Source organism: Plectropomus leopardus, chromosome 2 (assembly GCF_008729295.1).
Source record: "Plectropomus leopardus isolate mb chromosome 2, YSFRI_Pleo_2.0, whole genome shotgun sequence".
NCBI lineage: Eukaryota > Metazoa > Chordata > Actinopteri > Perciformes > Serranidae > Plectropomus > Plectropomus leopardus.
In genome coordinates this window covers 38,852,046-38,865,093 of record NC_056464.1, presented here as the reverse complement: position 1 = coordinate 38,865,093, position 13,048 = coordinate 38,852,046, and positions in this window count along the sequence as shown.

Here is a 13,048-nt window from a genome sequence, read left to right as displayed (position 1 = left end):
GTGTGTGTGTGTGTGTGTGTGTGCTTACAGTAAGTGCGAGGCAGCTCTTGTGTTTTGACATGGGTGTTTTCTTGTTTTGTTTTAGGAGCAGTTCAGACATTCCAACAAAAATGCCTATTCCTCTGGGACTGATTTGTCTTAATGATAAAAAGCTCGAGTTTTTAACGCTACAGAAAGCAACACAGCCAAGCAAAGAGAGAAATATAAAGACACAAAAAAGGCAATTATATGTTTTTTTAATACAATTAAGGGTAAGGAGGAAGGTAGCGGGGATAAAAAAGGAGATATGAGAAGAGCGAGTGGGTGGAAGGGATGAATCTGCAACACATAGGGGCAGAGTGAAGGAATGGAGACAGAGAGCTCCAGAGCGATGGTGTCACTGGTTTGAATGGACAGCACTGGAGGGCAGAAAGGGGGAGAAATGGGAGGAGGAGGAGGAATGAAGACGTGGGTGGTGGTTAGTCACAGCTCTTTAGGGCACATCAGGGCAAACGGCCCCTTACATCACTCTGACACACACAAACACAGTGCAACTGACACACATGAAGATATGCTGACACACTTCTGCCTCAGAGGATGTGGAAAACCCTCTTTGCACCTTCCCCGGAAAAGAGAGGAGGAGGAAAGGGGTGTAGGAGACAGAGAGAGAAAAATCAGAAGGGAGGGCAGGGAAACAAAGAATGGAAAGGAGGAGATGGTCAAAGTTAAGAGTCGAAGAAGGTTTTGAATGAGTTGGGATGAATTCAGTCACATAGACACGCGTCCAAACGCAGATACACAAGCATGCTGTGTGTGCGCCAGGTGGACGTCTCAGGTTGAGGAAATCCAACCTGACAGCTTGGCAGAGGGAGAGGGTGCATAGAGTGGCCAGTGGGAGAGTTTTTGTGCTTCTCTTTGCTCTAAATTGAAGAAAAAAGTGCAATTGAGTGGGGGTGCATTGTTAGAAACTCAACTCACACACAAAAAAAGAAGTTTTAACTTTGAAAGGTGGATTACTTTTATGAGTGTGTCGTCGTTTAATATTGCAAATATTTCACCGAATGTCCATGTGTGCACGATGAACATCTGATCATCTCTATTTCTCCCTCGTAGGCGCTTCAGGCAGCCAGACAGTTCCTCCTCCAGCAGGCCTCTGGACTCAACTCCCCTGGCAGCAACGAGGTCAAACAGAGCCCTGTGCAGGTCAGAGCGTTCACACAAATGCGCACACACACAAACACACAGATGCACAACCCGAGTGTTGCTTTGTCAGAATCTGTATAATATTAAGCCCCTGGCTGCTGCAGCTTTGCCTTCACCAACCTGCCACGTCAACAACGCAGTGTGATATAGGCGCATACTTTTCCCTCTCTCTCTCTCTCTCTGTCTACGTCTCTTTCTCTCTCTCTTTCTGTGAGTGCAAAGTGTGTGTGATTGTTAAAATGTGTGTGTGTGTGTGTGTGTGTGTGTGTGTGAATGAGGTCTTTGTAGTGATTGGGTAGTGAGCTGTTTTCAGAGTTGAATTCCACAGTAAGCAGAGAGAGTGGGGTTAGCTGGAGTGCAGGATCCTCACTGAAAGACACTTGAGCAGGTCACACACACACACACACACACACACACACACACACACACAGAGAGCGAGAGAGAGACATACACCAAGACAGCACACAGTATTACTATCAGTGTACGTTGATGAATATCACACATGACATTACTTCTGGCAGTTCTTTACAATTATGTGATATGCAGAGTACATGCAGAAGTGTGATTTGTAGCCATGTCTCATATCAATAAAGTGGGGCCATGGGTCTACTAGAGCAGCGAGCAGTCTGGCTATTGCACTGCTCTTCTCATTAATGTGCCACATGATAAACAGAGAGCCAGACCATCACAGAATGGGAAATGAAGAAAGAGATGGAAGGAAGAGAAAGACGGATGCGAGTCAGAAGCAAGGGATAAGGTCAGGTTTTTATTTGCAGGGTTGGCAGCCAGTAAGGTGCTCGTGGGAAAAAAACTTTTCACATCCAAAGGTGATAACACAGTGTAGGCCGTCTAGATAAAAGGCATGTGTGTTTTATATGCTGTAGGTGTGGGCAATATGTTGATTGTACTCGATGTATCTTGGCTTGTTCGGTCTAAATTATAAAAAAGAAAAATCAAGACCACCATGAAATTCACTTTTTCGGTCCTCTTGCGCTTACCTATGACTCTCCTTTCTCACGGACACATACACACACAAAAAAAAGACTCACAAACATAATACATCACATACACTCTCCTGGCCATCCAGACCACTTTCTCCTGGGCGATAATATGTGAGCAGGCAAGGCATGTGTTTGTGTGTCTGCAGGGCTTTGGACTGCGACCAGTCCCAAGTTTGTAGCCTTGGAGTTCCAGTGCAGCTTGCGAATACTATTAACATTTAAACTCAAGAGTTGTTAGTTTGTTTGCCACTGACAGAGAAGAAATTCTCATCAACATCAACACTTCTGGCCCGAGCCAATTCGGGAGCTTCAGAACAAAAGCCCCAGTGGTTCAGCTTTGATTTCTTCCATTAAAACAGTGCTTCATTTCACTTTATAAGGAAAGTACTTCATTTGACTTAATAAATGCAGTACTTAATTTAACTAAATAATAACTATACTTTATCTAACTTTATTATAACAGTAGTTTATTTAACTGAATTTTAACAGTACATTAGTTAACTTTATTCTAACAATTATTTTATTCAGCAGTACTGTAAATAGTACATTATTTAATTTTATTAAGAAAGTATTTTATAACAGTACTGTTTTAACATAATAATAACAATAACAGTACTTTATTTAACTTCATTATAATAGTACTGCATCTAACTTGATTGTAACAGTACTTAAGAGAAATCAGTACTCAACTTTATTATAGCAATACTTTATTTTACTTTATTATAATAGTACTTAAGTTAACTTTATTATACCAGTACTTTATTAAACATTTAACTTAATTATAACAGTATTTTATTTAACGTTATTATAACAGTACTTTATTTAACTGTATCATAACAATACTTTATTTAACTTTATTATAATTGTACTTTATTCAACTACATTGTAAATGTACTTTATTTATCTGAATTATAAAAATACTGTAACTTTATTACAACAGAACTTTAACTTTAATATGACAGTGGTTTAACTTTATTATAATAGCATTTTATTTAGTAGTTAGTCTACAGTAGTCTAAAGGAGATTTCACAAAATCGAAATATATATTGGTATCATGGTATAGACTAAAAACATTGCGATATTATTGGTAGGCCATATCACCCAGCCCTAATATGTTGCAATGTATACATGTAGGTGATAGAACATGTAAATCACTTTCATTTGTTCTCAGAAATACTTGTGTTTTTCCATGAAAGCTCTGGTGCAGAGAAAGTGCCTTTCATTTATCCAGCATCAGGAAAAGGGGTTTGTTTGAAATGAACAGAGGAAGAGCTGGGTGTTTAGTATGAACAGAGGTGGCCTGATGACAGAGCAGAAAAAGAAAAAAAAAACAAAAAACAGTCACCTAGAACTCAAACGTCATCAACAGAAAGACCAAAGAAAAAGATTTTGCAGTGTCGGCCACACAGTTTAATTGCTGAGTGACCTCTGGGAAGTGCAAAAATGCCACCGAATTAATGACTGCTTATTACTGAAGATGTCAGAAATGAAAGAAAATTTTAAAAAGGCGGATCTTGCGGATTACACTTTAATCAAAACCCGAATTGGAATCAGAATCACTTTATTTACTTTGGATAAAAACTGGCAGTTGGAGAAATTACATGGTGACTTTTAAGGGATAAGGGAATAAAAAAAGAAAGTGTTTTATATCAGATCTGTGTTGTTATAATATTCCAAAGATTGAAATTGCATTTATACTTTAAACGAACACAGAATGGTTGCTTATGTGGCTTAAATTAATTTTAATACATGTGTCACAGTAGTTCACCTAAAAGTGCCGTCTCGTCTGTCTCTGGCTCTCTCCTGTAATCTTATCAGACCGACACACATGGTTTAAATCCACATTGGCGGTCTTTCCAAAGGGGTCAGTGTGTGTCATCAGAGCCTCCCTCTGACTTGGGTCAAACACAATATCAGACTCTGCTTTGGCGTAGGATGGGAATTTCATAAAATGTTGCTGATGTGTAAACAATTTTTCTCTCTGACTCATTGTAAAAAGAACAAAAGAGATAGACGGTAGGGAATTAAAAGGAAGCAAGCATGCAGAGGGAACTGATACTGAAAGTTAGCCTGTAACGTAAATGTGCTGTTTAGCAATGAAGTGTAAAGATCCGCTGTGAACACTAACAAGAGATTAACATACGACAGTACATTCTCACATGAATGGGGTCAAACGCAGGTTCAGTTTTCTCATACCTATTTCCCTTAGATGACAGAAGTATTACCTACTACTGCCTTTCCTCTTTCTATGTCTTAGATACACACAAACACAGACACACACACAGACACACACACAGCACGCTGCCCCTCCTCTACTCTCTCCATATCTGTCTTGTTTGTCTTGTTTGTTGGTGCCTGGCCTGGCTAGCCTCTCTGTACTCTCCAGGGCATCCACGCTACATCTCTGTTGTCTGAGCTGTCAGCTCACATGGCCCCACGTACCCTGCCAACACACACACACAAACACACAAACACTTACATTTGTGTGTGTTCGTACTTGGATCCTCACAGTCAGAAACACACAGGCACAAAGCGCAAAGCGTTTGTTTGTGCGTAGTGGCAGCACTGAAGTTGTTTACCAGACCTCGTAACAAACCTGACTACCAAGGTGGCGCACAGAAATCTCTTAATTACTGTCATTTGCAGCTTTATGATCGTTTTTTTCAAAACGTAGCGACTGCACTCAGTAGCTGTAATTGAAGCAATCACCCCGTCGGCCACAGGGAGGGTGAGTGAGCGATGTGAGTGAGTGAAGCCAGACATTTAATCTGGTCATTTCTAAAGGTGGCAGTAAGGAACTGTACAGTGACACAGCGGCTCACATCAGGCACAAAATGGCCGTCCTCAGGTTGGTTCCTGCTGGGCTGCTCTCACACATGCAAATGAGCCTCAGCCAATAATGAGATCTTTAGGAGCTCGATAATTAGATTTTTCCCTTCTCTCTGAGGGAGAACGACAGAGGCAGACAGGGAGAGCGGGAAGACTTCTATTCGTGTCTTGACTTCTCTGGAGAAGCCTGGTCTGCACTGACAACCCCCACCCTCCTCCTCCTGCCCACACCCCCCACACCCTCCCTCCCCATCATATTTCTCTTCTTTTCTTTATTTATAATAGAGGGGAGGATCTGAACTGAGAGCAAAAGAAACTCTGAGATTATATCTGCTTTTTGATTGGTTGTTCAGAGATGGTCTCTGTGTTTGGCTGGCTGTGTGAGATGGTATCAATCCACTCTGTGTATGTGTGTGTGTGTGTGTGTGTGTGTGTGTGTGTGTGTGTGTGTGTGTGTGTGTGTGTGTGTGAGCACACGTGCATGTGTGTGCGTGTCACTGTCATGTGTCACATTCAGGAGAAACTCGAAAATAGCTGAAATCTTCAGTCAGGCAATTGCAGGAAAAATTGATTGTGTGCAACAAAATTGTAGTTACAGTTGCTGAAAAGCACAATAATCAGAATAGTGTGAGAGATTATTTGGGAGTTTGACAATTCAAAACTAAAGAGACGTTTTAATTTGACATTAGCAACAAATTTTACGCAGATAGAAATAATAATCAATAATGTGGGTAGATAATGATAACACTTGAAGTGACTGCTTGAAATAAGAGAAAATTGCCAATTTTAATGACTTGGTTACTAAGGCTGTTGGGCTAATGGTCTTGATGGCGTGTCAATCAATATTGTGTCACGTCTAATTCATAAACAAGATTTTAAAGTTTGTTAAATCAAGACATGGGATATTGCAAAACAAACTGGTTGTTAATAAAGAGGTTAGACAACAGTTCTAACTATATGTCCTTATTCAGAGACCATTAAGTCAAGTCAAAGTCAAGACAAACTTTATTTGGATAGCACATTGAAACACCCACAGTTGACTAAAGTGCTTTACAGTCATAAAATATAAAACAGATAAATACAGAAATAAATGACAGTTGGAACCTGGCAGAGAATAAACGTAATGGAGCAAACTGCAGCACAACAAAGGATGAGGCAAGACAAAAGCAATGCATATGTAAACTTGTGGCTGAACCAAAGAGCTTCCAGGTGTGAATTAGTTGCGGGCATTGTGGAAAACAAGGCAATACTTAAAATATATATTGGGGAGGACACAACCCCCCCCCCAAAAAAATTTTAAATATGCTAAATATGCACCCCCAGTGTATTGATAGGAAATAATAAAAATAAAAAGTGCCAACCGGCAACCAGACACCACTGACTGAAATAACACATAACACATATTTTTGGGGACCCCCAGCGATTTGGTCACCCTCAGTGTTGACTCCATGGCTACAGTCCTGGTGAAAAAAGAGCATGCAAACTCAATCAGTCTTTCCTGTATGAGTATCAGTGAAAAAGGCCATTCCTTTGTAAAAGAATACACTTAAAAGATATCCATATCCTCTGCGGCTTTGGATCATTTCACTCTTTAGGTGTGTTTGTAGTAGGTATCGGACATAATTGGCCACAGTTACCATAATTGGATGTGGCACGCGTGCGACTGAGTGAATTGGTGGGCACACATTTGGCAGACAGAGTGCCAATTGGCGGATTACCCAGCATGATGCGTAGCATGCCTCCACGACCTGCCACACGTTCCCTACAATGGACTCACTTGGCACACGCTCATACACTGGGTGGGCACAAGCAGACACATATACACCCACTTGGCAGACGCACGCCTGGCACACTTAACACACTGCCACTTGGCTTGCACACATACAGATTAACGCACGTGCTTGGCTGTGGCCCATACGTATGTAATTGAATAGTGCTGTGTCCTGTTTTCATGTATTATTGAGGAGCTCGTTTAATTAGGAAAAAAATGAAAAGACTCATTAGAGATATGTTAATTAGCTCGCCTCTCTGCTCTCTGGAGAGGGCTGGCACCAGCACAGTGGGATGGAGGGAGAGAGGGAGGAAAGACGGGAGGAAGAAACTGAGTCATGTCAGTCTTAAAGCACTGTTTATTTCAATGAAAATGCATTTAATCAATATTACAACCATAATTTACAATTTTTTTATGTTGCTGAATAGTTTTCTGCCTTCCCTGAGCTGCTTTATTTGAGCCACTGCAGGTTTGTGAAAAACTACTAAACGTAAGGATTCTGGAGGCAGAGTTCAAAGTCTTTTAACTAATCAACAAAAGTATGTGGAAAGATGAGTGTTTAGCCCCCCAGAGTCTGCGGTACTGAAGCAGTTCCTTCTCTCCTTCTCTTTTATTTCCTTTCAAAGTGTTTTTCCCAAAGCACTCCTTTTGTCCACTCAATGAAAGTGCTTAGTTGGCAGTTTCTCTTATTTGATGTGGGGGGAATTGGGGCTGCGTGCGTGCGTGCGTGTGTGTGTGTGTGTTGGGGGGCTAGTATGGGGTCCTGACAGTTTGTGAAGGGTGTATGGGTGGAGGTTGAGCAGCCAGTGGAATGGGTTTGGCTCTGGGCAGAGGGGTGGACAGACAGAGGGGAAGGATGGAGAGGAGAGGTTTGGGTCTGGCCACTGAAGTGTGAAACTCTTATTTTGTGATTTGAAACATGAGTGAAATCAGTAATGAAATATGGTCGATAACGGCCTCTCACACTTCCCAATGAAATGCCCCGACTGTGTGTGTCTGTGTGTGTGTTTCTGGAAATGTGTTGTCATTTTTATTCTGAAGCACTGGGGCGTTAGATGGAGGGAGGCGGCGGACGAGGGGAGAAGAAGGGAGGGAGAGAAGGGGGGGGGGGATTTTCCACTTGAACTTACTGGTCTTTCACTGTCCTCTCTGAAGTTTTTTTCCTTTTTTTCATTTGTCTGGCCCCTGTCAGGGAGAGCTGAGTGCTGTACGCGTCCACATGCATGTGTATGAGTATGTGCGCCTATGGAAGCATAGAACAAGGACCAGCTCAGTGATAGTCCGGTTAAGATCCTTTGTGGGCTCAGGTCCCTCCACTGTCCTCACACCTCTATCGTTTCATCTGTTCATCCATCTTTATATGCATACATCCACACACCCAGTCAGCTACCCTCCAACCTTCATCTCAGCCCCTTTATTCTTACCCTACCTCCAATTCAGGTTGGTTTTAGAGAGCTGCCAAAAACAAACCTTTACTCTTGTGCATGTTAAATAAAGCCAGGTACTATATATCTATCTATATGATATCTTACTTGATATTTTGAATATTATTATTATAAAAATGTGAAACTACTTTGTCACTTAAATTAGGTGCTTGCCAGCTGTGGGCAGCTTGGCAAACAATGTAATAAACTGCAGTAGTAGCTCAAAAAAATTAAAGAATAATACTGCGTTCACATGGAATCAGACAGACAGTAGACAACAAACCAGATATCATTTTAGTGGATGAGAGTGGGATGGTAAAATTAGTTGAGGTCATCAGAGAATACCAGCAACAGTAAAAGTAAATGGCATGCATTTCAACCATACCTTAACACAAGGTGAAAATAATACTGGACATTACTAGAATAATGACATTACGGTATGTCACACCACTGCCAAAATGTCTACTTTATGTTATTAGATAAATAGCCCTGTTTCAACTGATTCTCTCAGACAATCCATCTGTTTTAAAATGGTGTATTTAGTTTAAGAAGTTGAGGAACCGATAAAGGAAAAATTCAGAATCATCAGATTTGGCAAAGCCATCAGCCACATAAAGCTTTATTCAGAATTATGTGCAATTCACCAAAACAGCTAATAAAAATACTGCAGTCTGTTACTGATACAACAAATACTGCAGTTGCTTGCACTTGTGGCTTACAGAAAAAAGCTGTGATGTGAAGGCAATTGGTAATAGACAGAAACATACACACAAAGATTCAATAAAACTCAAACCTCCCTTGGCACTTTGAGATTTTTTTTGGCACTAGCTTACACATACACATTGTTCGTTGACACAGACAGAAACATTACTCAGCAGAAAGTCTGAGGCAGTGAGATGCCTGTATCATCCCCAACCCCACCTGGCTTCGCTCATCAGTTCCCTCCAGAGTAATGTGGCCCCTGGCCCCGCTGCAGATTAGCTGGAGGAGGGGTACTCACCACACACAATGGGGCCCTTTTACTTCCAGTGGAGGCCTGGCCCTGAGCTCCAAACAACGCTCTCAGCACAGTGGGCGCTCCTTCTATTTCTCTTTTTCACTCAAATGCTTTTCTCCTTCACTCCTCTGCTTTTCTCTTTCAAGCCCCTTCACTCTCTTTCCTTCCCATCACCCCCACCCGCCCCATGCTCTCCTCTCATTTCTTGGCATGATGAGCACAGACAGGCTGTTTACCTGGAGGGACTGAAAGAGGGTAAGGAGCGATAGTGATGATAGCTGGTGAATAAACAACCAGAAAGAAGGAGGGGAGTTCACCACACACCATTAAAGCCTTTACACACCAAGACACAGGGCGGTGCTGACTGTATTTTAAACGGGAGGCTCTCATTTACCCCCCAGCCTGCAGGCAGCTACAGTGGCAGAAGAGGGTCACGCAGTTGCAACTTGCATGAATAAGCACAGATTTCTCCCTTTGCTGCCACTGATGCTAATGTGTCAAACTTTTGTCACTGACTGTCCAATCAGAGGAAGACCAGTTTGTGACAAAAGTGACACCCAAGAAGCATTTGAATCTTTCTTTTGAATGATGCCAGAAAAACATTGTGGCAAGTTATTATAGAGTAAACCAAAGACTTTTAAGACCCTGCTTTCACTTTGTTTTAATATTTGTCTCAGTGATACAAACACAAGTGTACAGCCGAGACACATTGCTGTTGATACCGTTGTTTATCATATTCCTCAGCTGACAACTTGTCTCCAGATTTTGTCACTGTCTATGTCACTTCCGCTAGAAGGTTACAATTACATCCACACTCTCACGTTCAAGTCTCCTTCCATAGGGTGAAACGATTTTCGGTCACACATCATTACATCCAACTCGTCATAATCTGGTCAAGTTAAAGAGCGTTGGCTCTAGGGGCTGTCACCAAAACAACCACTGTGTCCTGCATTTATGACATATTTTCCTGTTACGTCCTTAATAGGGACCCATTAGAATGCATTAACGTTTTCACAAAAAAAAAAAGTATGTTATCAAATGCATTCAAGACCACTTCAGCAAGCGGTTTAAATGATCACATCACAATGCATTATTTAAAAAAGTACATTTTAATGTAAGCTGTCATATTGTCAAGTTGAGTATTCTGGTGTACGCTGGAATTTTGATTTCCTTTTTGGTTCACACATCTTTGTGGTGATTTACACTTATTAACGTTGTCCACTTGTGATCCGCTCACCCAAGATGCATTTTTAAATCATGTGTAAACAGACAGAGGCCAGTTTTTGTGCACATCTAGGTGTGTGTGTGCACGCGTGTGCGTGTGTGTGTGTGTAACAAGAAGAAAGGCAGGCGTTCCTTCCAGGGTGAGGTGGTAATGCTCAGTGACAAGGATAAACAGCGCTGGGGTTTGCTCCTACCAGGAGAGGGGGATGAGGAGGAGGGGGAGAAGGGGGAGGAAGAGGGGAGGAGGTCTGTGTCAGCCTCTCTCTCCTCCTCCTGCTTTCTCCTCTGTCATTTTTTCAATTATCCCTCTCTCCTGCGTGTCCCCATAGACCCAGAGGCAGGGCCCGCATCATTTAGACTGAGAGCCTGTTTAGATTCTGATTATAGCCTCCTTTCTCACCATTCACTGCCGTCACACACACACACACACACACACACACACACACACACACACACACACAGTTACATACTGGTGACAAATTTGAGGTGAATATCTGTTGTGGTAAATGTATGTGTTGAGGGCACACTGGATAATTTTTGTTTATTTTAAATGTGATATTTTGGTGCACATTCAGTGATGGTTGAGGATGATCTGTTTGGGGTATTTTTGAAGTCGGAGACCTCTACTAGAAGAAAGGTGAAGGTGTGAAATCCAAAGTTCAATCCTAAATTAGAGACGATGCAGTCATATAAGCAGCCTGTCTATATAAACAGGGTGCTGAGCTTATTCCCTTGGCTGAGTGCTGGTTTAATATCAGATAGCCCTCCTTCCTCTCTTCCCGAGGTTTCATCTGAAATGGAAAGTGGGGCTTTCCTCCTCGTTAGAATGAAAAGTCATCAAGGGAGGAGAGGAGAGAGGGATGGAGGCTCATTGAAATGCAAGTTACATCCCCCCTTCTTTCTCTTTCTTGGCTCCATTGGGACTCCATGCCTTTCTCCTCCTTCTCCTTCCCATCTTTAGGGCACTCCCTTGCTCCCTCTCTTCCTTTGTTAATCAGTTAAACTCCCTCTTCAAACAACCCCTCTAATTACTCCTCCACTCTCTGTAAACGACAGGGGCTGTCTCTCGTTTCTCCTCTCCACCCCTCCTTCCCTCACTGCCACCCCCCTCAGCTCCCTCTTTCCAAGACAGGGGTTGACCTCTGTCAGCCACCGGCCCCTCGGCAGTGTGTGCATGTGTGTGTGTGCACATATGACTGATTCTTGCATGTTAATGATAGGAGTGACATCTTTTAAAACCCGTCTATTATTAGTGGTGCAACTTTCACATTTATCACACTTACTGTACAGTAGTGATACTCAATTTACAGTCTGTAGGCCAAATCTGCCTGCAGCCCCCGATAGGTTGCTGGGTGGCCCCTGAACTATTTTTTAATTTGCAATAAAAATAAAGGGATTCACACTGGGAATTGTATTTGTTGTAATTTTGTATACAAAAGGTGCCAGAGTGCATAAATCAGCATCAAAATATATATTGTTATGAGAAGAGGATTCCCCACACCCCCTGACAGACATCCTAGCTAGAAAATTCTGAAAATCATAAAAAAAATCCTAAATTCCCACTAACGTCCTAAATCTGAAAAGCATGCTGCCGTTACTGGCCCCTGGCCTCCTTTCATTTTGCAAAAGTGCCCCCCAAGCAAATTAAGTTGAGTATATAGTATCTGCTGCACAGGATGTGTTTGTTCACCTGCATCTGTGCAACCATGTCAAGCTCTAGGCCGCACTTTCTCCTTCAGCAAACCTGCTGTTCACTTTATCTGTCTGCATGACTCTTCACATACTATTTTTTAAGAATTATTTTCACTCTTCCTCCTCATCTCCCTCCCCTCCTTCGCCTCCTTCTTTCCTTTCTTCCACTGTGTGGATCCTTCCTTCTCCCCACTCTCTGCTCACCCCTCCACTCTCTCCCCCCTCCCAAAGCTTCACCTCTCTCCCACTAATCTACCACGCATCTCTCTCTTTTAAATTAACATGCAACATGAAAAAAATGGGACGACAGCGGGGAGAAAAAAAAATTAAATGCATTTAATAAATGGCTGACTTCAAATCGCCCGGCTTTTCAGACTCTCCCTATTCACAGTCCAATGAAAGGGGAGAAATCATTCACCGGGAGAGACAAAGCCGAATGAAAATATAATTCCGCATTGTGAAGCGCTTTTGTCCTGGCCCGTCAAATCGCTAATGGCGAGGCTTTTGTTTTGTGGCGGCGCTCTCAGGCTGGCGGTGTCGTATGGCGGTGGCAACGCATGCCCCATAATCACCACGCTTTGTGATATTAGATTATAGGGGCAATTAATGGCGTCAAACCTTAACTACTCAGCATTCAGCCTGCCACACACACACACACACACACACATTCAGCTTTAAACACATGCACCTTTACACTCACATACACATAGAGTATATCAGTGCTTCCACACATGGACGCGCGTTTGATTCTGAGCGTCTGAGCGTCAGCCAACACACAGAAAGGTGCTATAACTCCAGTAATTATTACGCCCGTGACTTGGAAATGTCAATGGCGGTGTGTATAAAATAGAATGTATGAGTTGTCAAGGAGGAAGAATGGGATGCACAAGAGCAATTAATTACAGCTTTTCATTTGGCAGCTTAGACT